Source organism: Notothenia rossii, assembly GCF_949606895.1.
Source record: "Notothenia rossii genome assembly, chromosome: 1".
In the NCBI taxonomy this organism is placed as follows: domain Eukaryota; kingdom Metazoa; phylum Chordata; class Actinopteri; order Perciformes; family Nototheniidae; genus Notothenia; species Notothenia rossii.
This window is the reverse complement of record NC_136912.1, coordinates 48,597,667-48,619,030: the sequence shown is the minus strand read 5'-3', so window position 1 is coordinate 48,619,030 and position 21,364 is coordinate 48,597,667. Positions and strand designations below refer to the sequence as shown.

At 44.8% G+C, this 21,364-nt stretch overlaps 1 long non-coding RNA gene across 2 annotated transcripts; it reads left to right on the top strand.

Annotated features, from left to right (window-relative positions):
* The first annotated feature begins 3,743 nt into the window (after positions 1-3,743).
* On the top strand, positions 3,744-6,193 carry LOC307013228. Of its 2 annotated transcripts, none has more exons than XR_013800899.1 (5): positions 3,744-3,910; positions 4,301-4,361; positions 4,462-4,995; positions 5,175-5,280; positions 6,062-6,193. It is a non-coding gene; the product is annotated as an uncharacterized lncRNA (long non-coding RNA). The 2 variants fall into 2 exon arrangements; XR_013800900.1 differs by having other exon boundaries at positions 4,444-4,995.
* The last annotated feature ends 15,171 nt before the right edge of the window (positions 6,194-21,364 follow it).

Sequence of the window (21,364 nt, the reverse complement as noted above, 5' to 3'; positions counted from 1 at the left end):
TTATCTAATCATTCTCTGGTTTGACGCCACATGTATCTCTGCGTTATGTTGTGTGGTCGAATGAATATGACTTCCTTCTTGCCAACCAGGTTTATTATCTGTGCAAACAGAATATAATGACAGCAGGAAATGGCTTCACCATTTTTCTACCTCAATTATTCTCCTCAGTGAGGCCTGAAGCTAACTGAGAATGTAAAAATACATTTAGCCAATCAAGATAACTGTATGTCTGACATATTTCATTTTTTAATCAAAAATGGACATAAATCCACATGCCATATTATGACTTTCATGAAGGATTAAAGCCTTTTTCATTTACAGTATAATACAGTGATAACAGATAACACACACAACCCGACTGTACTCACTTTAACATGGCTGTTGTACAGGCACAATATTAGCATAGCATTAGCGCTTTAGCATTTAAATAATATGAACAATTATGACCTCAGACAAGCATTTCACATATTTATATAAACAGAATAAACTTGAAATGTAAGCCAGCAGTGGCTAGGCTTAAATAAAAATATATATTTAAAAAAAATATTTTATTTTTATTTGTATTTTTAATGAACAAGGTACATATTATCTTGGATGTTCTTCTTGACCCTCAGAGAAAGAGGAGATGTCTTTCAGGCATGTCTTTTCCTAAAAAAATGACAGGAAACATAAAACATATTATTGCAGAACAATTGTGTTATTTATGAAAGCGGTGTGTTTGTGTGTTTAGGGCAGTGGTTCTCAAAGTGTGGGGTATATAGTTGGTATCAGTAAAATGTATAATCTACAATAACATCTCGTTTAAAATTGTTTTACGATCTCTAAAGTTACTGATAAGTCACATATTTCCTGCCTGGCCGCAGCGTGTATCATTACCAAGCCCGCAGGAAGTGCGCCGGACCCAGATGAAAATATTCGTGCTGGCCAAACGGCGGTACTACACTTCCGTTTGGTTGCCAGGCCCGGAAACTCTTTTTCCCATTGACTTACATGGGGAAAGAATGGTCTGTAAATCGTTGGATAATTTTTTTTAAACTAAATAAACTACCCAGTATGAACACTTGTATAGCCCTTATTAAAAACATTCGTTCCTCAAGTTGTAAAAATGTGCTAATAACGTTATTCTGATAATTATTTCCCTCTGCATTATGAACGTGCATCTAACCCACGGGACCGCGCCGCCCCGCACGTTCATGTGATGTGATGTGTTCAGTACTAAATGAGTTTTACCTTTACCCATGGATGCACAATAAGAACGGACCCATATCGCCTTACTGCCAGCCCACGGAGCTGTAATAATGGATATATTGCACATGTTTGCTATAGTTCATAATTTGTAAAATATTATACTACAATTGCAATATACCATTAAAGGAGTTGAACGTTGCTGTTTGCTATTACTATAATACCACGCAGGGATAAGCCAGAGTTTACAACCTTTGCATGTGGGCACAACACGTTTTGACCCAGATTAATTAGCTATACCATATGATATCGCACGAGGAAGTCGTCATACTTATAGATATATAAATATATATGTGTCAAGGCTCTAATAAAATTAACAGTTGTATTAATTATACTTGTATATATATATATATATATAGCCTGTGTTGTATACACACACAAATAAACAACCTTGTGTGTGTCAAATAACAAGTTGTATTGTAGTGTTTATTTTAGTGTTGTTTTATGCTTATCTACATTTTGATTTCAGAGCACAGGAGAATGCTGGGCACAACATAAAGCTCAACAGTGAAGCTGGCAATGCTGAACAAAACCATGTAGAGTTATAATATTTATTCAGCTGAAAAAGTCAAAGCTCTACCAAAATGTAATTAAAAATACATAAGCATTTCAGGTAGAAATCAGCATTTTATATAGAAATTCACAAAAATAAGAAATGAAACCTAAAAGAGATTAACACAGTTAACACATGCATACCTCTGATGGCTGGCATAGGTGGAACAAATAGTGACAACAAATGTAAATACAATTTATATAGATTAAAAGGTAATATATATAATATTGATTGCAATTATTATAAAAAAATACACCAAAACATAATCAACAGGAAAGCCCTCTGAAGGCATTCATCAGGAGAGACTTCATTTTGTTTAAAGAACATTTATTGACACATGTCATATGATAAATGTTAAGTCTTTGGCGATTAGACCCCGATCCTGAAATCTTATATCTAAAGGGGGAAAAGCCGTGAGCATATAGGGAACACCCCGGGGTCTAAACACTGGTGATGATGATGCTGAAGATCTGGATTTGATGAGGAGATGGGATGAAGAGGAGGTGTGATGAGGTCTTTGGATTAGCTCTCCTGGCTCTGGATAGAACGGAGGTGGGTGGAGAGGAGGCGGGCGGCAGCATGAACACCTGCAATCACAGCTGACTGCAGGAGAGAGGAGAACCATTTTAAAGTTTGGCTGCAGCACGGTGATTGGCTGCTGGAGAATGAGGTGAATGTAATAGGTTAAATACAGCGCCCGTGATGAGCTGATTATAAGCAGCTGCGGAGTGAATGTATATATACCCAGTCTTCCTGAAAGAAGTTGCGCTGAGCTTCATATAGTGACAAGTGTTCAACAGTTCTTCCTGTTGACAGAAGATGGCACTTTTCTGAGAGGGAGCCAGCTGGCAGACACTGGACAGTGGCAAACCAACAGATGAAACAGGAATCCATCTGAGAGGCTATGTGGAAAAGGATAAAAAATAATGTCAGCAAGACATGAACAAATGTAACCACTATCATTCAATTCTATAATTGCAGGTTTGTTAGCATGATATTTCAAACATAAATGGCCTGTCTTAGTTTAAAGCCCACTCACCACGTCAAGGTGCAGACCACGAGTGAGGGCGCAACAACGATCACAAACAGTACATACACACGAGAGAACACTTACATACATATAAATAACTTACATATACAATGAACAATAAACATTTAACAAATACAATGTTTGGGTAGTTATTTTAATAAATTGAATACATTTAACACATTGAACACTTTGAATACATTGAACACATTGAATACATCATACATTTAACATAAATAACACAATTGAAATGTACAATAACTAAACCCTTAACTACATACACGATACATGTCCAGTGTGGCAATATTTCAACTGACCTGTTGAGAGTTTTGCGTGTCCATGTTCAGTACAGACTTGTTCCGCGTTAAGCGTACTCCAAGTAGTATGTTGAACACAGACTTGCAAACAAATTACACCAAATTGGTCAGTAACAGTTGAAGGTACAGATACAACATAATGAATATTGGCTAGAAAGAAGCTTGGGATGTTGCTGTTGACATTCACATAAATCGTTCCACTGTTGAAAACCATGTGTTGCGTTTCTTAACAATAAATAAACAGAGGACTGTGACATACATTCAAATCCACATATAGAAGGACATATAGAATAAATATGTTTACTTACAACAGTCATAAGGAAATAAAACACGTACAGAGCTACTAAAAGCTAATTACTAGCTAGCCGCTAGCTGCTATCTGCCGCGGCCGCCTCGTTAATATCAAACTCCATAACAATCCAGTGCCATGCTGTCATGAACGCGCGGTGCTGTTACGTGTACGCAAATTGACGTGCTTGATGTGAACGAGCATTTTGGGGGCGTGGTTAAAGTTGCGCATGCGCTAAGAGCGCACATACGGGTACTTCTCAGGCATGCCGGGTAATCTGTGACGTTTCGCTCTCTCAAAGGTTGGGCCCAGCGCCGTATAGACTGAGAGTTACGTCATCTCCGTTCACTCCAATGGACCACTTTTTTACAGCAATGGCAGATCGTGGAGCCTCTCAATCGTTCCCCGGAAGTTAGCGCCAAGGCTAGCAGAGCTGTAGAGTTGCAGCATAATAGACCGTTCGTGACGGACTTTTAAAGGTAAGAAGAAGTTTAAAGATTTATATTGCGGATATTATCAGTACATCTGATGCAAATTAACATGTGTATTAAAGGATGTCAGTGGATTATCCCTAAATTAGTAGATTTAGGGAACGTTTACAGATAACAGATAAAGCTAGGATTCCGGATCAAGTTAGCAACACACGTTGAACAGCCTTTTAATTGTAAATTCCGTTCTCTTAATGTCATTTCGTCTAACGTTGTTGAATTAGAGAAGAGGGTCTTCTAAAAGGGATTGTATGCGGGGGTGGAGGGAGTTAAATATTAGATAAATATAACTTTGGTGCGTGTAAGAGTGAGTGTTTTTAGCAGAGCCATATTGTGTCCTTGTGATTATGTTGATTATTACCTGTCTGTATAATGTTGCAGCTCAGCTGATTTTGGATTGATGGCAAAGGGAGAGGGACTTAAGTGAGAGTGAAAACACAAGGTAAGTTTAATACTACTGTTTTATATAAGTAAGCATACTAAACATGTATTCTATCACTGTATTATATAAGTAATCTTGTTAGTAACCTACTGTATGGCAGGTGGAGGGGCAGTGATGTTACAGGTGGAGGAGCAAAACTGCAAGACTGCAAACTCACAAGACAGAGAAATCAAAGTTTGTTCTCCAGAGAAGAGGTTGATTTCACTTCATTTATTTCATATTTTCTAAAGATGTGGAAATGGCCACAAAAAAAAACTTGAGAGCTGCAACCAAGACAACTGTAACAACATGAGTAGAGAGCCACCAAGGTTTTTCAAGTCCATCTCTTACTCCATTTTGCCAACCCAAATGTCCAGGTACATGACGGGACACCTTGCTTGTTTTTGTTGTTTGCGCTCCTCTGGCTGGGTGCTGGCAGGTGGAGGGCAGTGATGTTGGCAGGTGGAGGGGCATTGATGTTAGCTGTTACACACCAGGCTCAAACTTAACACATTGCATCCTTCTTTGCAGTGTCCTTAATCCTGGAAGGGGAATCTGCAATTCCTGCAGAGTTTTCTAACCCGTTGGTCCGCACGCAAAGCGAATTTTTAAAGCCTTCTTAATTGTCTCATTGCTCCATTTCATCCCCTTTGTGGTGAGTCTGCCTAATGCCTTAGGTTGGTCTTTTTAAAACGTTTTCTTATATTTGTTGTCCCTAATTTTCATTGTTTTCTTGAGAGCTGCATTTTCCTTCCTGATTTTTCTTAGTGCAGACTTTGCTTTTTTGGTGATTCCTTCTTGGCTCTTTAATTTTCTCTTTAATTTGTTTAATAGATCTGTTTGACTGGCTGCTGGTTCCCTCGTATGCTGACTGGCTGCTGGTTCCCTTGTATGCTGACTGGCTGCTGGTTCCCTCGTATGCTGACTGGCTGCTGGCTGAGTGGGTAGTGTCCACCCTCCCTGTCTCTCCTCACTAGCCATGTCCTCTCTTTCTTCACCCTCACTTTCCTTTCTCTCAGTCTCCTCATCCCTTCTTCCCTCAATCTTTGAGACTAATGTAAGTAGAAGACATGGCACTGTAGATTTTCGAACATTTAAAATATTATACCACTTAAAAATAAGAAATATGACTTTTGTTACTAAGAGTTCATACTTATTATACCTGTGTCACCTTTCACACTATAGCTGTGATCATGAGCTATGGGCTTTGTAGATACAGGTCCCGGGGTGAATCGTGGTGCAGGGGCCCTTCTCTTTTTGACCACAGGGCGATGCACGAAGATGGTGGGTATAGCCTCTGCTCTCAGCCTAGTCTTGCCCTTTTTTGTCTTGACAAACTGGTCTGCATCAAAATGTGCCTGCGGAGTGACTTGAGGTTACTTCACACACAGAACAACTCAGTTTTGTCTGCCCACATACATATTCCATAGTGGTTGAATACACAGTATTAGGAAACACTTTATACTTACTGGACATGTTATACTCATTACATACTGTATATAAAATATGAACAAGAATGTGAGACAACTTTATAGAAATTCATATCACATCTGTTACTGATGCCATTTGTCATACTTTGTTAAACTCACAAATAATAAAGTTCCATAACTTCAGTTGGGAACAAAGACCACACCTTATCTCCCCAAGGCAATTTCCCATCCAATAGGTGTGCTATATAGGTGTGTATAACCCTTTCTCCTGTCTGTTACTCCCTCTTTCAGCACAAGAACCAGAGGGGGATTCAATGGAGCCTGAATACCTGCATTGAGACCCTCACCCTGCACCCTGAGTCTCAGCTCTGTGTTTTTCAAGCCTTTCCCTGTTTCTTTGTATTAAACAAAACATTAAGCTTTCCCAATGGTGTGGTTTTCGTTTTGTGAATAAGTGCAAATGCAGTGTTTGTATATAATATCCTCACATATTCTTTTGCTGTTGGTCGTGAAATTGCTCCTGCTGACTTGAGCAAGCAATTCTTTCCTCCGCTCTGTGTCAGTGGGGAAGCCGTACATTCGTACTCCTTTCTCGGAGCGATTTGAGCATCCCCAGGCAGCACAGCAAACCATGGTGGCGACTAGGAGGCAGCACAGCAAACCAGGACAACACGGAGGAAAAGGCGCAGACAAACTGCATGATATGCTATTCAATGTTTATTGAATTCCATGTATTTGCAATGGATGTTCCTAAAACAACACATTTAACATCATCATCATGCTGCTGCTGCTGCTAGTCCTTTGATAGTCACCCGTCGGTCTCCTGTCCTTTCTGAAAGCCATAAAGATGACATTAGTCATTTAGATAACTTGTGTCCTCAATTACCATGGGATTACTGAAACTACCATGAATTTAAGAAAATGGTAGAAATTAATCTAATCTGAATTTTGAAGCATTCCTTTAGATCCCCTCCCTCTAAATATATCAAACATTAGAAAGTGATGCTCCTGACTACCATACAAGTTTAAGAAGATAATATTGGTTTTAAAGAATTCAAAGCTATAAACAGCAACAGGCTCTTTAACCAAGGCACTGTTAGCCTAACATGTAAACTAGTTGTTCACACTAATCCTAATATTATCACTTAATATTAGCAAATTCTATTTTATTTTTTAAAACATATTGATGTAAATACATACACATATCGATTTGTTTTATAAATATTGCAAATCAAAACCTTTATTCACTAATAATTACCAAAAATCGTAGTTCTATCTCCTGTTATCAATGCATTCACATTGCCTGCCATGAACTTCCGGGGAACGATCCTCGTCTGCATGAACCACGTGACGATAACCGTTTTTGGACTTCCGCTGTCGTAACTCTTCTATCTATACGGCGCTGGTTGGGCCATTTTATCATCATGCGCTAATGAGCAACTCTCATAGGAATGAATGAGGCCCCGCCTCCCACGCTGTATCCAGTTCTTATTATACATCCATGATCATTACCCTCTCTCGTCCGGGCGGTAAGAAAGAGCCCTCAGCCAGAGCAGCAGCAGCCGGCTCTTTTAAGTGAGCGATGGGCGCCGGTTCGCGCCCGCGAACGAGCCGGTTCTTTTTTTCTTTTGCGGAGGGATCTAGATCGGCATGAAGGCACATTATGCAATGTGCACATTATCCTGCTTATTACATGGCCACATTCTCAACAAAGTAACGACATGACTCCCAATATTAATTTAAATGCTTTTATGGATTTAGAAAATTATTTGATTGATTTAAAAAATAGTTGTATGTATTTATTTAAATTGACATGCATCCGCTCAAGAAAAATAGTCCGTTGTTACTGTTTGAACTAACGTAGCAACGGCAGGAACTGCTTCGATAGTGCTTTTGAGGAGCTTTTTGATTACAGATTTGAAAACATCGTTGCTTGCTTTAAAAGTAGCACAATTCATTATGTCAAACCTTGGAAAGTATCTAGATATCCCTGCCCTAATGCCAAAGTAAATATCAACTGAATATGGGTCGCCGTTTTATGTCTATGTCTGGACCACTGCGTAAAAAGGAGGGTTTCTGCCCCGTTGCTTCTCTTCTTACTTCTATAAGAATAAAACACGGAGGAGGGAGATCTCTTTTTCTCCCCCTCTTCTGAGACCCCAGCAGCTGACCTCAAAGCACGCTCCCGTCTCCTGCAGGGGGGCGTGGTCAGCTGCAGCTCACAGAATCGGCCTTTTCTTTAAAGTCCATGTAATGTCCAAAATAAATGTTATTCTGTGTTAATAAATCGCTTCATCACTTTCCACTGTTTCATTTGACATATCAACATCAATGATTCTTTCCATAAATACCCCCCAAATAACATGAAATGTGTGCCACTTTCCCGTGTTATTCCGCTCCGGTAGCAAAAAGCTTGCCAGCCATTAACCCAGCTGTGTGACGTCACACGTGGCAAACACCAGCCTCGTCTGGATTGTTTATTTTGTATCCTTCCGCTATTTTCGCTCAACATATGTGTAACCGGACCTCGCTAAACTTTTTTTATCTAACAATTCATGATGGGGAAGCGATGTGTAGTTGTGAGCTGTGAATGTTTCCTGATTGCTATAAACATTGATCATGGGTGCTGGAAGATTGTGCACAAAACTCGGGTCAGAATTAAGTTACTACAGGTGTTATGCCAGCTTGAGCTAAATGTCACCAGAGTACAGTGAACTTGCCTAGTGACTGAAATATATAAAAGTTGAAGTGAAATAAGTAAGGCCAAAAATGAATTACGTCTGAATATCTTTATTATTTTTACCACTTTTAATTATTTGTGGGCTCGCACATATACCAAAAAGACTAATGTACACTGCAATAAAGATAAAATGTTACAAGTGAAAAATTAACAAAATAACCCTTTTTTATTTATCAAACAGTAAATTAATACAATCTTACACATTTGTGATTTGGAAAATGTTGTTATATTTACATGTTTCTTTGGAAAAATAATATTGTAAATGATGTACTTTGTAAATTATTTACATCATGTGAAACCATTTTAACCAGCTCAGCTGCATGACTTATGTCAAATTACAGATTTGGCCATTGAAATCCCTGATAGCGGCCTCCCGGTTCAGGGTAAGTCTTCCGTATCTCGGTTACAGCACATGCAGGCAGCGGGACTCTGATTTTTGGGCCGAGTACACCCCAGCACCAACGTACAAACTGTCGATAAGCTGTATATCGATGCTTCCTAATGAAAAAAAAGTATACAGATTATAAATATATTTGGAGAAAAATAAAATGTTATGTAGTACTATTATGTAGCAATGGTTACAAATTGGCTTATAACATGATATTTGTATTTTACTTGTACAAAATAAATATGAGGTTATACATGACTGCTTGACAGAATCATAGACCTCTTATATATTTCCTCACATGTGTAGTTGTTTCTTTTCCCAAGCATACATTGAACTTGCATACACAGAAAAAATAAAAGCCAAGCTGTTTTTGACTGCTTGAAAGAGTTTAATGGTATCTTTAAAAGTGTACCATATCTGTAGCGACTAAAAGTATTATATGAAAGCAAAGCTGCAATAGGCAGTTGGGTCAATCAATATTTACTTACTGGTGTAGTGGGCCATCAACTGCTCTGTGTTGTTGTTTGTATTGAAGATACGCTATTTTCAGTGTCCAAACACTGAGACAGCCTTCTCTAAAGCCTGGGTGGCTAATAATGCACCTTGGTTTCTCGTCGGTGTCTTCTATCTGGCAGAGTCCTGCACGGGTCTGATTTTCAAGACCCGCTCCCGCCCCGCACCCGTGACGTGCAGTAGGCCTACCGAACCCGCCCCGCTACCCGCACATATTGCCAATTAGTTCCGCAACCCGACCCGACCCGACCCGCCGGCACATGATCCGCAACCCGACCCGAACCCGCATATAAGCAGTGACAACGTGCAATTAATAACACACGCAGTTGCATATTTGGCTCAAAAAGCCTGGGATGTTGTTTATTTTCTCCATCTAGGATGACACCAAAAGCCTCCCAGACGTTGGATTTCGCTCTTGAGGAAGAGTTATTGAAAATGCTGTATTCTCCGCTAGAGAGCTTCACCTCAGCCATTCAGAATGTGGTGCACTCAGCAGCAGATAGATGCACTGCAGAGGTTATGATTATGCTCGGTACCGCGGAGGAGAGGTCTGAGGATTTAAACATTAAACTAAATTATTATTGTTTAAATATATTTATTATGCAACACCCGCAACCGGACCCGCATCATCTTTGTTTTACCCAGAAGCGAACCCGGAAAAAAGCGTTTGAAAAAATACCACCCGCAAATCACCTTTTTTGCGGGTCACCCGTCGGGTACCCGCGGATACCTGACCCGATGCAGGACTCTGCTATCTGGTCAGTAGGTTGCAAACTGTCTATTTGTTCAATCACCTGCCAGATCTCTCTGCAGCATACACATTCATCTGCAGTGGACATGCTTTCACAGCATTGACATGTACACCTGAATATTGTACATAACATTAAAAAACAAAACAATATCTGCCGGACGTGTGAGGAACAGATGACAAATTAAGATCGACATTTAGTGCAGGTCAAATTAAATAAAACTGAATTTACCATTCAGTATTGCCGACTCGAGTCTCGCCGGCTGCGGAATCCGCTTCTCTTTCACAAGTTTCTGCCTCGTTGTTCGATTGCTGGGCAGGAGGCTCGTACTTATAAGGCAAGATGCCTTGAAGTGAAAGGCTAGCTGGTTCACTCTCTACTTCTGTAACTGAATCCAGATAACCCACCGAATCTGAGCTTGAATGATCGCTGTCGCTATCGCTGTCTGAAGTTATCGCGTTGCTTGCCATTTGGACTGATTTGATCAAATGGCAATGTTTGCCACGTGTGACGTCACCGCTCGTTCGGGAGTGATCGGGGGCGTACTCGGCAAACTTCGGAACCAACATCGGTTTTTAACGTATATGTCATTTAATTATGACGAAACTTTAAACATTTTTATTTATTTTCATTCTGGTGATATCTAAACTACATGTTAAAAAACACCTGTGTTAGATGCATTACATGGCCTTTAAATATAATTTTAAAATGTCGATACAGTAGCCCCTTTTTTTAAATATTTTTTATAGGTGTTGCTATCTGTTTTGTGTAGCGTGGTTCTACAAGCAAGTCAGTGCATTCTTTGGGTGGTATCAGAGAGTTACAAGGGTCTGTAAATGCAATGAAAACATTTGGCCACAGCAAATCATTTATATTAAACATGTAATTTTTACTTTTGAATACTTCAGAACAAAGGATGTATTGATTAATGTAAGTGATATATATGTACACACAGGCCTATACACATCAAAACAGGGCTACATTTGATTTAATTATAAAAGGTATAATGTGGTAAACTGAAGAGCCGTTTGGGAGCCGAAAGAGCCGGCTCTTCTTGGTGAGCCGAGCCAAATGATCCGGCTCACCAAGAAGTGCCGGAATTCCCATCACTACTGTCAGCGCCCTGGCCTGTGTGTCTGTGAGTTGTTTAGACTCGTATCCAAGGTGACGCTACAGTAGTTGTCGAGGATGGCTGTTGTTTGTAGATGTAGGTGCATTAATAAACAAGGCAAATCAGGCTGTGTCTCAACGCCGTGTATTCACATTAAGCAGGTAATCATACAACTGGGGTAGAGTCACGTGAGGCAGATATAACACAGGCACAATACGTCCACAGGGTGGAGCTGCAACCTAGCCTAAACCATTCTGTAACATCTCCCTTCCTTTTGTTAAGTAACAACACAGGATCAATACTGCCATTAAACTGTTGACCTTTAAACAGAACATTAATCAAATGATTTCAACAACAAATAGTGCACCTAGCAAAGACACTTCAATAATAGCCGGATCAGAACACATCAGCAATAAACTCAGAACAATCAATCACATTTGTTTTACAATCTCTCCACTTCCTTTTTTTTTTTCTTTTTTTAAATCTTTATCGTCCAAGTGTGTGTGTGTGAGTGCGTGTGTGTGTCCTAGAGGTCAAGTCTGTCAGGAGGTCTAATCAGCCGTCCGCTCCGGGAGAAGGCCCGGCCCTGTAACTCACGGCATGGTGTACCCCCAGTCTGCGGGGAAGACCGCGACGACCTCGGGGGTGATGGCCTTGGAGACTCCTCGGGGACGCAGACGACCTCTCTGGCGCTCCCCCCACTCGCAGGCTGCTCCGGGGCCGATTCTGGGAGAACTGACGGCTGGAGAAGGGCCGCCTCTGCTGGTCGAAGATCAACCCTGTTGCGCCGATACGTGGTCCCCTCCACACCGACCAGATAGGACCGGAGTCCCAACTGCTGAAGGCACACACCTCTCCTCCATCGGCCCGTCCTGTCTCCTGGGAGCGGCTTCATCCGTATGGGCTGGCCGACGTTCAGCTCCAGCAGATCCTTGGCAGATCTGTCATATGTCAGCTTTGCTGCTTGATGTTTCACTTTCAGCTTGTCAGGAACACCCCTGACGACCTGAGGCACCAGTAGCTGGTCGGCCACAGGGAGAAGGGTTCTCAGTCTCCGCGACATAAGCCGCTGTGCTGGGCTGCAATGCATACCCTCAGTGGGCGTATTTCTCCAATGCAATATGGCCCTCCAGGGGTCCTCTTTGGCACGGTCTGCCCTTCTGCACAGGCTCTTTACAATTTTCACTGCTGACTCCGCTTTGCCATTAGCCTTTGGGTGCCTCGGTGAGGACATGACATGCTCAAAACCCCACTATCTCGCAAATGCCCGGAACTCTCCACCGGCAAACTGGCCTCCACCATCAGAAATGGCCCTGTCTGGGACACCGTAGCGTGCAAACTGTGCCTTGCATCTACGGATCGTGGTGTCCGCTGATAGGTCAGGGAGCAGGTCGATCTCCCAAAAGTCAGAATAATGGTCCACCACGAGCAAGAAGTTCTGTGCTGCGTAGCTGTACAGATCCATGCTTACTAGCTGCCAGGGACGTGTGGGGAGCGGGTGTGACATCATAGTCTCTTTCTGTTGTTCGTGTGCATACTCATTGCACACAGAGCACTTTTGCACATAATCCTTGACTTCCCCTTGCATACCGGGCCAGTAAAGTGTATCACGGGCCTGCCTGTAGCACGCCTCGCCCCCCACGTGGTTGTAGTGGATCCGTCTCAGCATTTCCGGGCGCATAGCTTTTGGAATGATGACGCGCTGACTCCTGAAGAGCACGCCATCCTGTGCACTTATCTCATCTCTGACGGCCCAGTAGTCCCTGACGGCTACAGGGGTCTCCTCTTTGTGTCCTGGCCATCCCTCCAGCACGACAGACTTAAGTGTTTGAAGACACACATCCTCCTCAGTGTGTGTCCGAATCTGTCCCAGGCGTTGGCTGCTGACATTTAAATAGTCTGCCTGCTGAATGGCCGCCGTGTCACACTGCTCCTGCTGCATGCTGCAGACCATTTCACGTTGGTACAGTGTGTCTGTTCTCTGTGGCGGGGTGGTGGCTCTGCTGAGCGTGTCACTTATGTACATCTCAGGGCCTGGCTTGTATACCACCGCAAGGCAGTAATTCTGAAGTGTGAGGAGCATGCTCTGAAGGCGCTTTGGCGCACTGAGGAGGGGCTTGGTGAAGATGGACACCAGCGGGCGGTGGTTGGTCTCTGCAGTCACATCACCCCTCCCATATAGATAGTAGTGGAAGCGTTGGCAGGCGAATACGATGCTCAGGCACTCCTTTTCAATCTGTGCATAATTTTGCTCTGTTTGGGTCAATGCCCGGGAGGCGAATGCGACAGGCTGTCCCCCTTGAAACAAGCAGCAGCCCACACCCGCCTGACTGGAGTCGCTCTGTACGGTGACTGGCTTGCGGACGTCATAGTACCTTAGGACTGGCACCGCCGTGACCAGTGCCTTGATTTCCTTCATGGCGGCATCATGTTTGGGCAGCCAGTGCCACATCACATCCTTGTCCAGCAGTCTCCTCAGCGGCTCACATACCGCTGACAAGCGTGGCATGAATCTGGACAGATAGTTCACAAATCCGACACACCGCTGGACCCCTTTTGCGTCTGTGGGGTTTGGCATGTCCAGCACCGCCCTGACTTTGTCAGGGTCAGCCTTGAGGCCCTCCGCGGACAGTATGTGGCCGTGGAAGCGGACCTCCTTCACTCGGAACTGCAGCTTTTTCAGGCCCAGTCTCAGCTTTACTTCCCTGCATCTGTCCATCAGAGCGATGAGGTTTGTGTCATGGTCGCGATTGGCCTCATCCTCTGTGTCCCCACAGCCGACTACAAGGATGTCATCAGCTATGGGCTCAATCCCTGTCAAGCCAGCCAGCAGCTCATGCTGCTTCCTTTGATACAGCTCCGGGGCAACTGACACACCGAAAGGAAGTTTCAGCAAGCGTTTCCTACCCCACGGTGTCCAGAATGTTGTCATCAGGCTGCTTTCTTCATCCAAGCGGCACTGCAGGAATGCATCACGTGCATCCACCAGGGTGAATATACGTGCCTTTGGCAGCTTATACAACACGTCATCTAAAGTGGGCATAAGGTAGTGGGACCGTTTCAGAGCACGGTTGAGATGCTTCGGGTCAATGCATAGTCTCAATTTGTCTGGCTTTTTTACTATGACTAGATTGCTAATCCAGTCCGTGGGTTGAGTGACTGTGGTCAAGTGTCCCTCCTCTTCATATCGATCAAGCTGAGCCTTAACAGCTGCCTTGAGGGCCACTGGAACGTTCCTGGGAGCACACTGCACCGGTGTCACAGTGCTGTCCAGCTCAAAGTGAATATCACCGGGCAGAGACTCAACAGGGCTGGTGAACACGTCGTGGTAGGTGCTGACAAGACACTCCTTGGTCAGGTCTCCCTTCCTGCAGTGCTCCACCTTATTCAGCTCCTCAGGAATGGTGAAGCGTATCAGACCAAGTCTCTCACATGTCTCACCCGAAAGCAAGGGCCTCTGGCCAGCATGCACGATCTCAAAGTCCAGTCTGTGCGTCTTACCCCTAATGACACATTGTGTGCCGTACACACCTAATGAGCTCATCCACTCACTGTTGTATAGTTTTAATCTGGTGAGACTCTTCAGAAGAGGCGTTCTAGACGGCAGTCTCGTCTTGTCCTTGATGCTCATCACATTGCAAGTGGCTCCAGAGTCGAGCTGGCACCTCTGAACCCCACTTTGCAGTGGCAGGTTGACAAACCACTTTTTACCTTGAGTGTTCACAGCCCCCACGCTCTCCGCTGTGTACACGTCTCTCTCATCGCTGTCCTCCAGTTCCCCTGGCAACGGGTCATCCACAGCATTCAACTGGCGGGCCTGCTGGCCTCTTTTCATGCATACTTTTGCAAAATGGTTAGCAGTGCCACACGAGCGGCATGATTTACCAAAAGCAGGGCTTTTGTTGGTCCGCGGTGAGTCCCAGGTTGTGTTTGTAAACATGGCGGCAGTCGTTCCCCATTAGCCTCCTTAGCGCAGCTGCTTGTACCGGCTTTTCTTTCTCGCCGAGCCCGGTCGCAAGCAGATAATCCTCAAATTCTGCTCGAAAGCTCACCCAGTTGCCGTCGATGTCCCCCGCCATCTTCATAGGCTCCGGAGGTGGGATGCTGGATGCCATTGTTCCAACGTGACGCTAATGCTAACAAGCTAACTGAAACTGCTAAACCTCACCAAAACAAATAAATGCACGCCGTCTCAGCGACGGACAGTAGCATGCAGTCCACAGCTGGGTCCTATTTGAGCTTCTGACACCATGTTTGTAGATGTAGGTGCATTAATAAACAAGGCAAATCAGGCTGTGTCTCAACATTAAGCAGGTAATCATACAACTGGGGTAGAGTCACGTGAGGCAGATATATATATAACACAGGCACAATACGTCCACAGGGTGGAGCTGCAACCTAGCCTAAACCATTCTGTAACAGCTGTGTCTGCAGGTGGAAACTCCGGTGCTAGTGGATCAACGGAGCTGTAGATTAACATTTACATGCTTATTGTAGTTGTAAGGGCAATGCCTGTAGCACCATGGAGCATATGTGTGGGCTGGACCTGTATTTTACAGGAAAGGAGTGAGCAGAGGGTCGAGTTGTCAATTCTTGTTCAGTTTTCATCTTCCTCACCCTCTCGGACTTTGAGTTGCGCGCGCAGTTAAAGAGGTGCGCTACCATGGAAACCAAACAATGGTGCAGCTGTATTAAAGTCCGAGTGGAAACAGCCGTGAGTAAATCTGATTTTGTCAGAAATTGGGAGAAAGTCTCCCGCGAAAATCGGGAGGGTTGGCAAGTATCACACACACACACACACACACACACACACACACACACACACACACACACACACACACACACACACACACACACACACACACACACACACACACACACACACACACACACACACACACACACACACACACACACACACACAATGTTCGTATTTAGTCTCGTGATATTAAATGGGAATTAAATAATTTGAGTGTTCCCAAAGTATGAATGTAGATATGGTGCAAAATGCGAGAGCGTGTAAAAACTGATGTGAGCATTTGCAGAAAAAAAATCTGAGCTTGTGTGCATACATTTACACTGTATAAAATATCCACGTAACTGTGAACCAAATGTACACTTGTATAAAATATCCACGTAAATGTGAACCAAATTCACACACAGTCACACAGTCACAGAAGAAAAAAATAAGTTTTGTAGCTTGTAGAAAAAAAATGAACTTAGTGATGAAATATTCACTTGGAGAAAAATCCTTTTTTTAAAAATATAATTTTCCATTACAACTGCAACTTGGTTATTAAAACCTGTTGGGGCAGAATCTCTGATCCGCGCCGTTCTTATATGAACGGGTTCTCAAAAGAAGGAAAATTTCAAAGCAGCCAGGATAAGGGTTAAACAATAATCTGCTTTAATGGTGCAAACATACAAATACATCACCGAATCACGAAGCACTCTGCAGAGTACTCCGGGCTCAGGTTCTACCACCGTGTGAGACATTTCTCAGGAACGGCCAGTCAAAAACAAGAGCGCGAACCAAAGGAAAACACAGGCTTTCATACTAAAAACACAGGAGGAGGTGTGTGAATGCTTCCCCCAGAGGTCATCTCATTGGGAGAGACCAACACATGGCCTGTCGTACCCAATCAGCGCGACACAGCAGAAGAAACCCGGAAACAAAAAGACTCTTTCAGTTTGACGAAAACCAGATACCTTTTGGTGTCTGGTACGAACCTGCTCTAAACAACAAGTTTCCTTATCTTATTTCACATCTTGCAGCCAGCCCACACACATCCCCTTTATGGCCCTTTGTCCCTGTGTCCATCTTCCCCCCCTCAGGTTACCACACACAAGTTAAAAGTATGTTTTAAGATATAGTTGTTATAGTTAGCTAAATATACGTAATACATGTAAATTACTTTCATATCAATAATAACGAGGAACATATTACCTATGCTCTTAAGCAGTATTAGAGATGCTTTTCAAATAGTCAAACTTCACACAGGCCCTGTCAAGGGGAGAACACTGAGGCATGAACTCAATTGCACGACTCAAAACTCAGACTCAGATAGCGTTTCAAAATAAAGACTTTACTGGAATTTGCACAGTAATAAAACAAGGAAAACAAAACCACTCTTTTGAGGAAAACTATAATGCGATCTATAGCATAGGTCCGTGAAAGGTCCGTGAAAAGGTCCGTGAGGTAAGCCGATACGTGGTCTTCGTGAGACAACGAACTGACAATTAACAGGAGGGAGCTAACACAATATATACACAGGTAAAGGGGACACAGTTGGAAACAATCAGGGCGGGGAAAATAATCAAGGACGCAGGAGACAGAAAAGGGGCGGGGAGCGTGGAGGCCTGAAATGAGAGGAAGAAATAATTAAGGGTATAGACATAAAGCACAAGACAAAGGGACATGACAACTCTAACATAAAGAATAAACTTTCACAATAAGTTTCTTGGACATGACAGTACCCCCCCTTCTAGGGACGGCTCCTGACGGCCCAGGCTCCTCTGAGTTGAGGCGGTCAAAATCCTCAATGAGGCTTTTGTCCACGATGAAGCGGGAAGGAATCCATTGCCGCTCCTCAGGACCATAACCCTTCCAGTCAACCAGTAACTGTCGCCCTCTACCCCTTTTCCGACTAGCCAATAGTGACTTGACCATGTAAACCGGACCTCCATCGATCATCCGGGGGGGCGGGGGGGGGTTTGACGGTGGGAACCATAGCGCTCTCCTTCAATGGTTTTAATTTCCCTACATGGAAGGTGGGATGTACCTTCATGGCCCTGGGAAGCCGTAGTCTCACTGAGACTGGGTTTATGACCTTGGTGATGGGAAAAGGACCCACAAACCGGGGAGCCAGTTTTCGGGAGAGTACGTGGAGGGGAAGGTCTCGTGTAGAGAGCCAGACTTTTTGGCCTGGCTGGTATACAGGGGCTGGTCGGCGTTTTCGGTCTGCTGCTCTCTTAACCAGTTGTGAATTCCTGCAGAGTATCTTCCTAGCCGCAGCCCACACGCGCCGACAACGCCTGACCAGAGCGTGGGCAGACGGGACCGTGACCTCCCTCTCCGTGGCTGGGAACAGTGGCGGCTGGTAGCCATAAACACAGTGAAACGGGGACAGGCCCGTGGCAGAAGTAGGGAGGATGTTGTGTGCATACTCAACCCAGGTGAGGTGCTCGCTCCAGGAGGATGGATTCTGGGACACCAGGCAGCGCAGGCAGGTCTCCAGTTCTTGATTTAGGCGCTCTGTCTGGCCGTTAGACTCCGGATGATATCCAGACGAGAGACTGACCGTGGCACCGATGAGGCTGCAGAACTCCTTCCAGAAGCGTGACACAAACTGGGGGCCCCGGTCGGAGACAATATCCTTAGGGAAACCATGAAGCCGAAACACATTCTGCATCATGACCTCCGCCGTTTCCTTAGCTGAGGGCATCTTTGGCAGAGCAATGAAATGTGTCATTTTGGAAAATCTGTCCACTACCGTGAGAACTGTGGTTTTACCTCTAGAGAGGGGCAGGCCAGTGACGAAGTCCATGGAGATCTCTGACCAGGGCCTGTTGGGAATAGGGAGTGGTTGTAATAACCCTATTCGCGACCTGGAAGAGGTCTTGTTTCGAGCGCAGATAGGGCACGCCTCCACATACTCCTTCACCTCCTTCTCCATGGATGTCCACCAGAAACGTTGTTTAACAATGAACATAGTTCTCTTGACTCCGGGGTGGCAGGTGAGCAGCGAAGTGTGAGCCCAGTGGATCACCTGTGGTCGCTCGGCCTCCTGAACAAAAATCCGGTTAGGCGGGCAACCCCTTGGTGCAGGAGCTCCAGCATTGGCACGTATTACCTCCTTTTCTACTGGCCAAGTCAGCGCTCCTACCACCCGGTTCAATGGGATGATGGGTTCCGGCTCCTTGGCTGCAGGCACAGGGTCAAACAGACGGGACAGAGCGTCAGGCTTGACATTCTGAGACCCCGGCCTGTAGGAAAGAACAAAGTCAAAACGGTTGAAAAACAAGGTCCACCTAGCCTGGCGGGAGTTCAGTCTTTTGGCCTTTCTGATGTACTCCAGGTTCTTGTGATCGGTCCAGACCACAAAAGGATGCTCGGCTCCCTCCAACCAATGCCTCCACTCTTCCAACGCTAACTTCACGGCCAGCAACTCACGGTTTCCCACGTCATAATTTCTCTCTGCCGGGGAGAGCTTCCTGGACAGGAAGGCGCAGGGGTGAAGTTTGTTGTCCTTCTGTTGTTGCTGGGAGAGGACCGCTCCCACCCCCTCGTTGGAGGCATCCACTTCCACCACGAACTGGCGAGTGGGATCCGGCATGGTAAGTATGGGGGCAGTGGTGAACATCTTTTTCAGCCGAGAAAAAGCCTCCTCAGCCTGAGGAGACCACACAAAAGGCACCTGAGGGGACGTGAGGACACGAAGAGGGGCTGCAATAGCGCTGAAGCTCCGCACAAAACGTCTGTAAAAATTAGCAAAGCCTAAAAACTGCTGCACTTTTTTGCGAGAGTCAGGGGTAGGCCAACAAGCTACTGCGCTAACCTTCTCTGGGTCCATCATAACCTGACCTGGGGAAATGATGAAGCCCAAAAAAGTGACTGTTTCCACATGAAATTCACACTTTTCAGCTTTGACAAACAACTTATTTTGGAGCAGTTTCTGTAGAACCAGGCGGACATGTTGTTTGTGGGTGTGAAGGTCAGGGGAGTAGATCAGAATGTCGTCCAGATAAACAAAAACGAAACGGTTCAGAAACTCCCTCACCACGTCGTTGATCATAGCCTGGAAGACTGCAGGAGCGTTTGACAATCCAAACGGCATGACCAGGTATTCATAATGTCCTGAAGGGGTGTTAAAACCCGTCTTCCATTCATCGCCCTCCCTGATCCTGACCAAATGATAGGCGTTCCGCAGGTCTAATTTGGTGAAAACCTTGGCTTCCTGAAGCTGCTCGAAAGCGGACGAGATGAGAGGGAGGGGGTACCGGTTTTTAACCGTAATGTCATTGAGAGGTGAGTAGTCGATACAGGGCCTAAGAGACCCATCCTTTTTGCCCACGAAAAAAAACCCTGCCCCTGCTGGGGATGAGGAATGACGAATAAGCCCTGTCTTGAGGGAGGCATCAATATAGTCCTTCATGGCCTCTTTCTCAGGTCCTGAAATTGCATAAAGTCGACCCTTAGGAATGGGAGACCCGGCAATCAAGTCAATAGCACAGTCATAGGAGCGGTGAGGAGGAAGAGCCAGAGCTTTGGACTTACTAAAAACTTCACTAAGGTCGTGGTAGCAGGAAGGAACTGAAAGTACATCCGGAAGATATATTTTTGGGACTGTATCCTGCCTAACACTCCCAGTGTTACATCCCCTGTCAATCTCTGCTACCTGCTTAAAACAGAGATCAATGCAATTCTTTCCCCACCCCTCCACCCTCCCAGATTGCCAATCTATGTGAGGGTTATGAAGTTTCAACCAGGGAAACCCCAAAATGAGTGGATGTTGGGCTGAGTTAAATAAGTGAAAAGACATTGTCTCATGGTGGTTATCATTACATCTTACTTCTAAAGGCTCCGTTTGGTGAGTCACTTTAAACAACAGCCGCCCATCGAGAGCACTCGCTTCAAGAGGCTGGGGTAGAGGTTTAGTTTTTATGTCCCATTTTTTAACTAAACCCCAATCCATAAGACTTTCGTCCGCCCCTGAGTCAATGAGAACACCATGAGTAACTACATTGTCTCTGATTTTTACCTGGATCCGGGTCAGGGTGCGAGGAGGAAAGTCAGAGGAAGAGATCCGGCTCACCAACGTACTCCTCTTCATTGGTGAGCCTCCTCTTTTACCGGACAAGCCGCTTGTGGGTGTCCGCGCTGCCCGCAGTAGAAACACAGACCTTCCTTGAATCGACGCTGACGTTCTGCCAGCGACAGCTTGGCGCGGCCCAACTGCATTGGCTCCTCCACGGAGCCAGGGGGCGCTGTTGTCCGGAACGCAGGTGGTGAGGGGTGACGGGGCCTCCAAGAAGAAGTAATATCCAGCGGCGAGCGTCTCCTCTGGAGAGGTGGATCAACCGCATCCTTGGA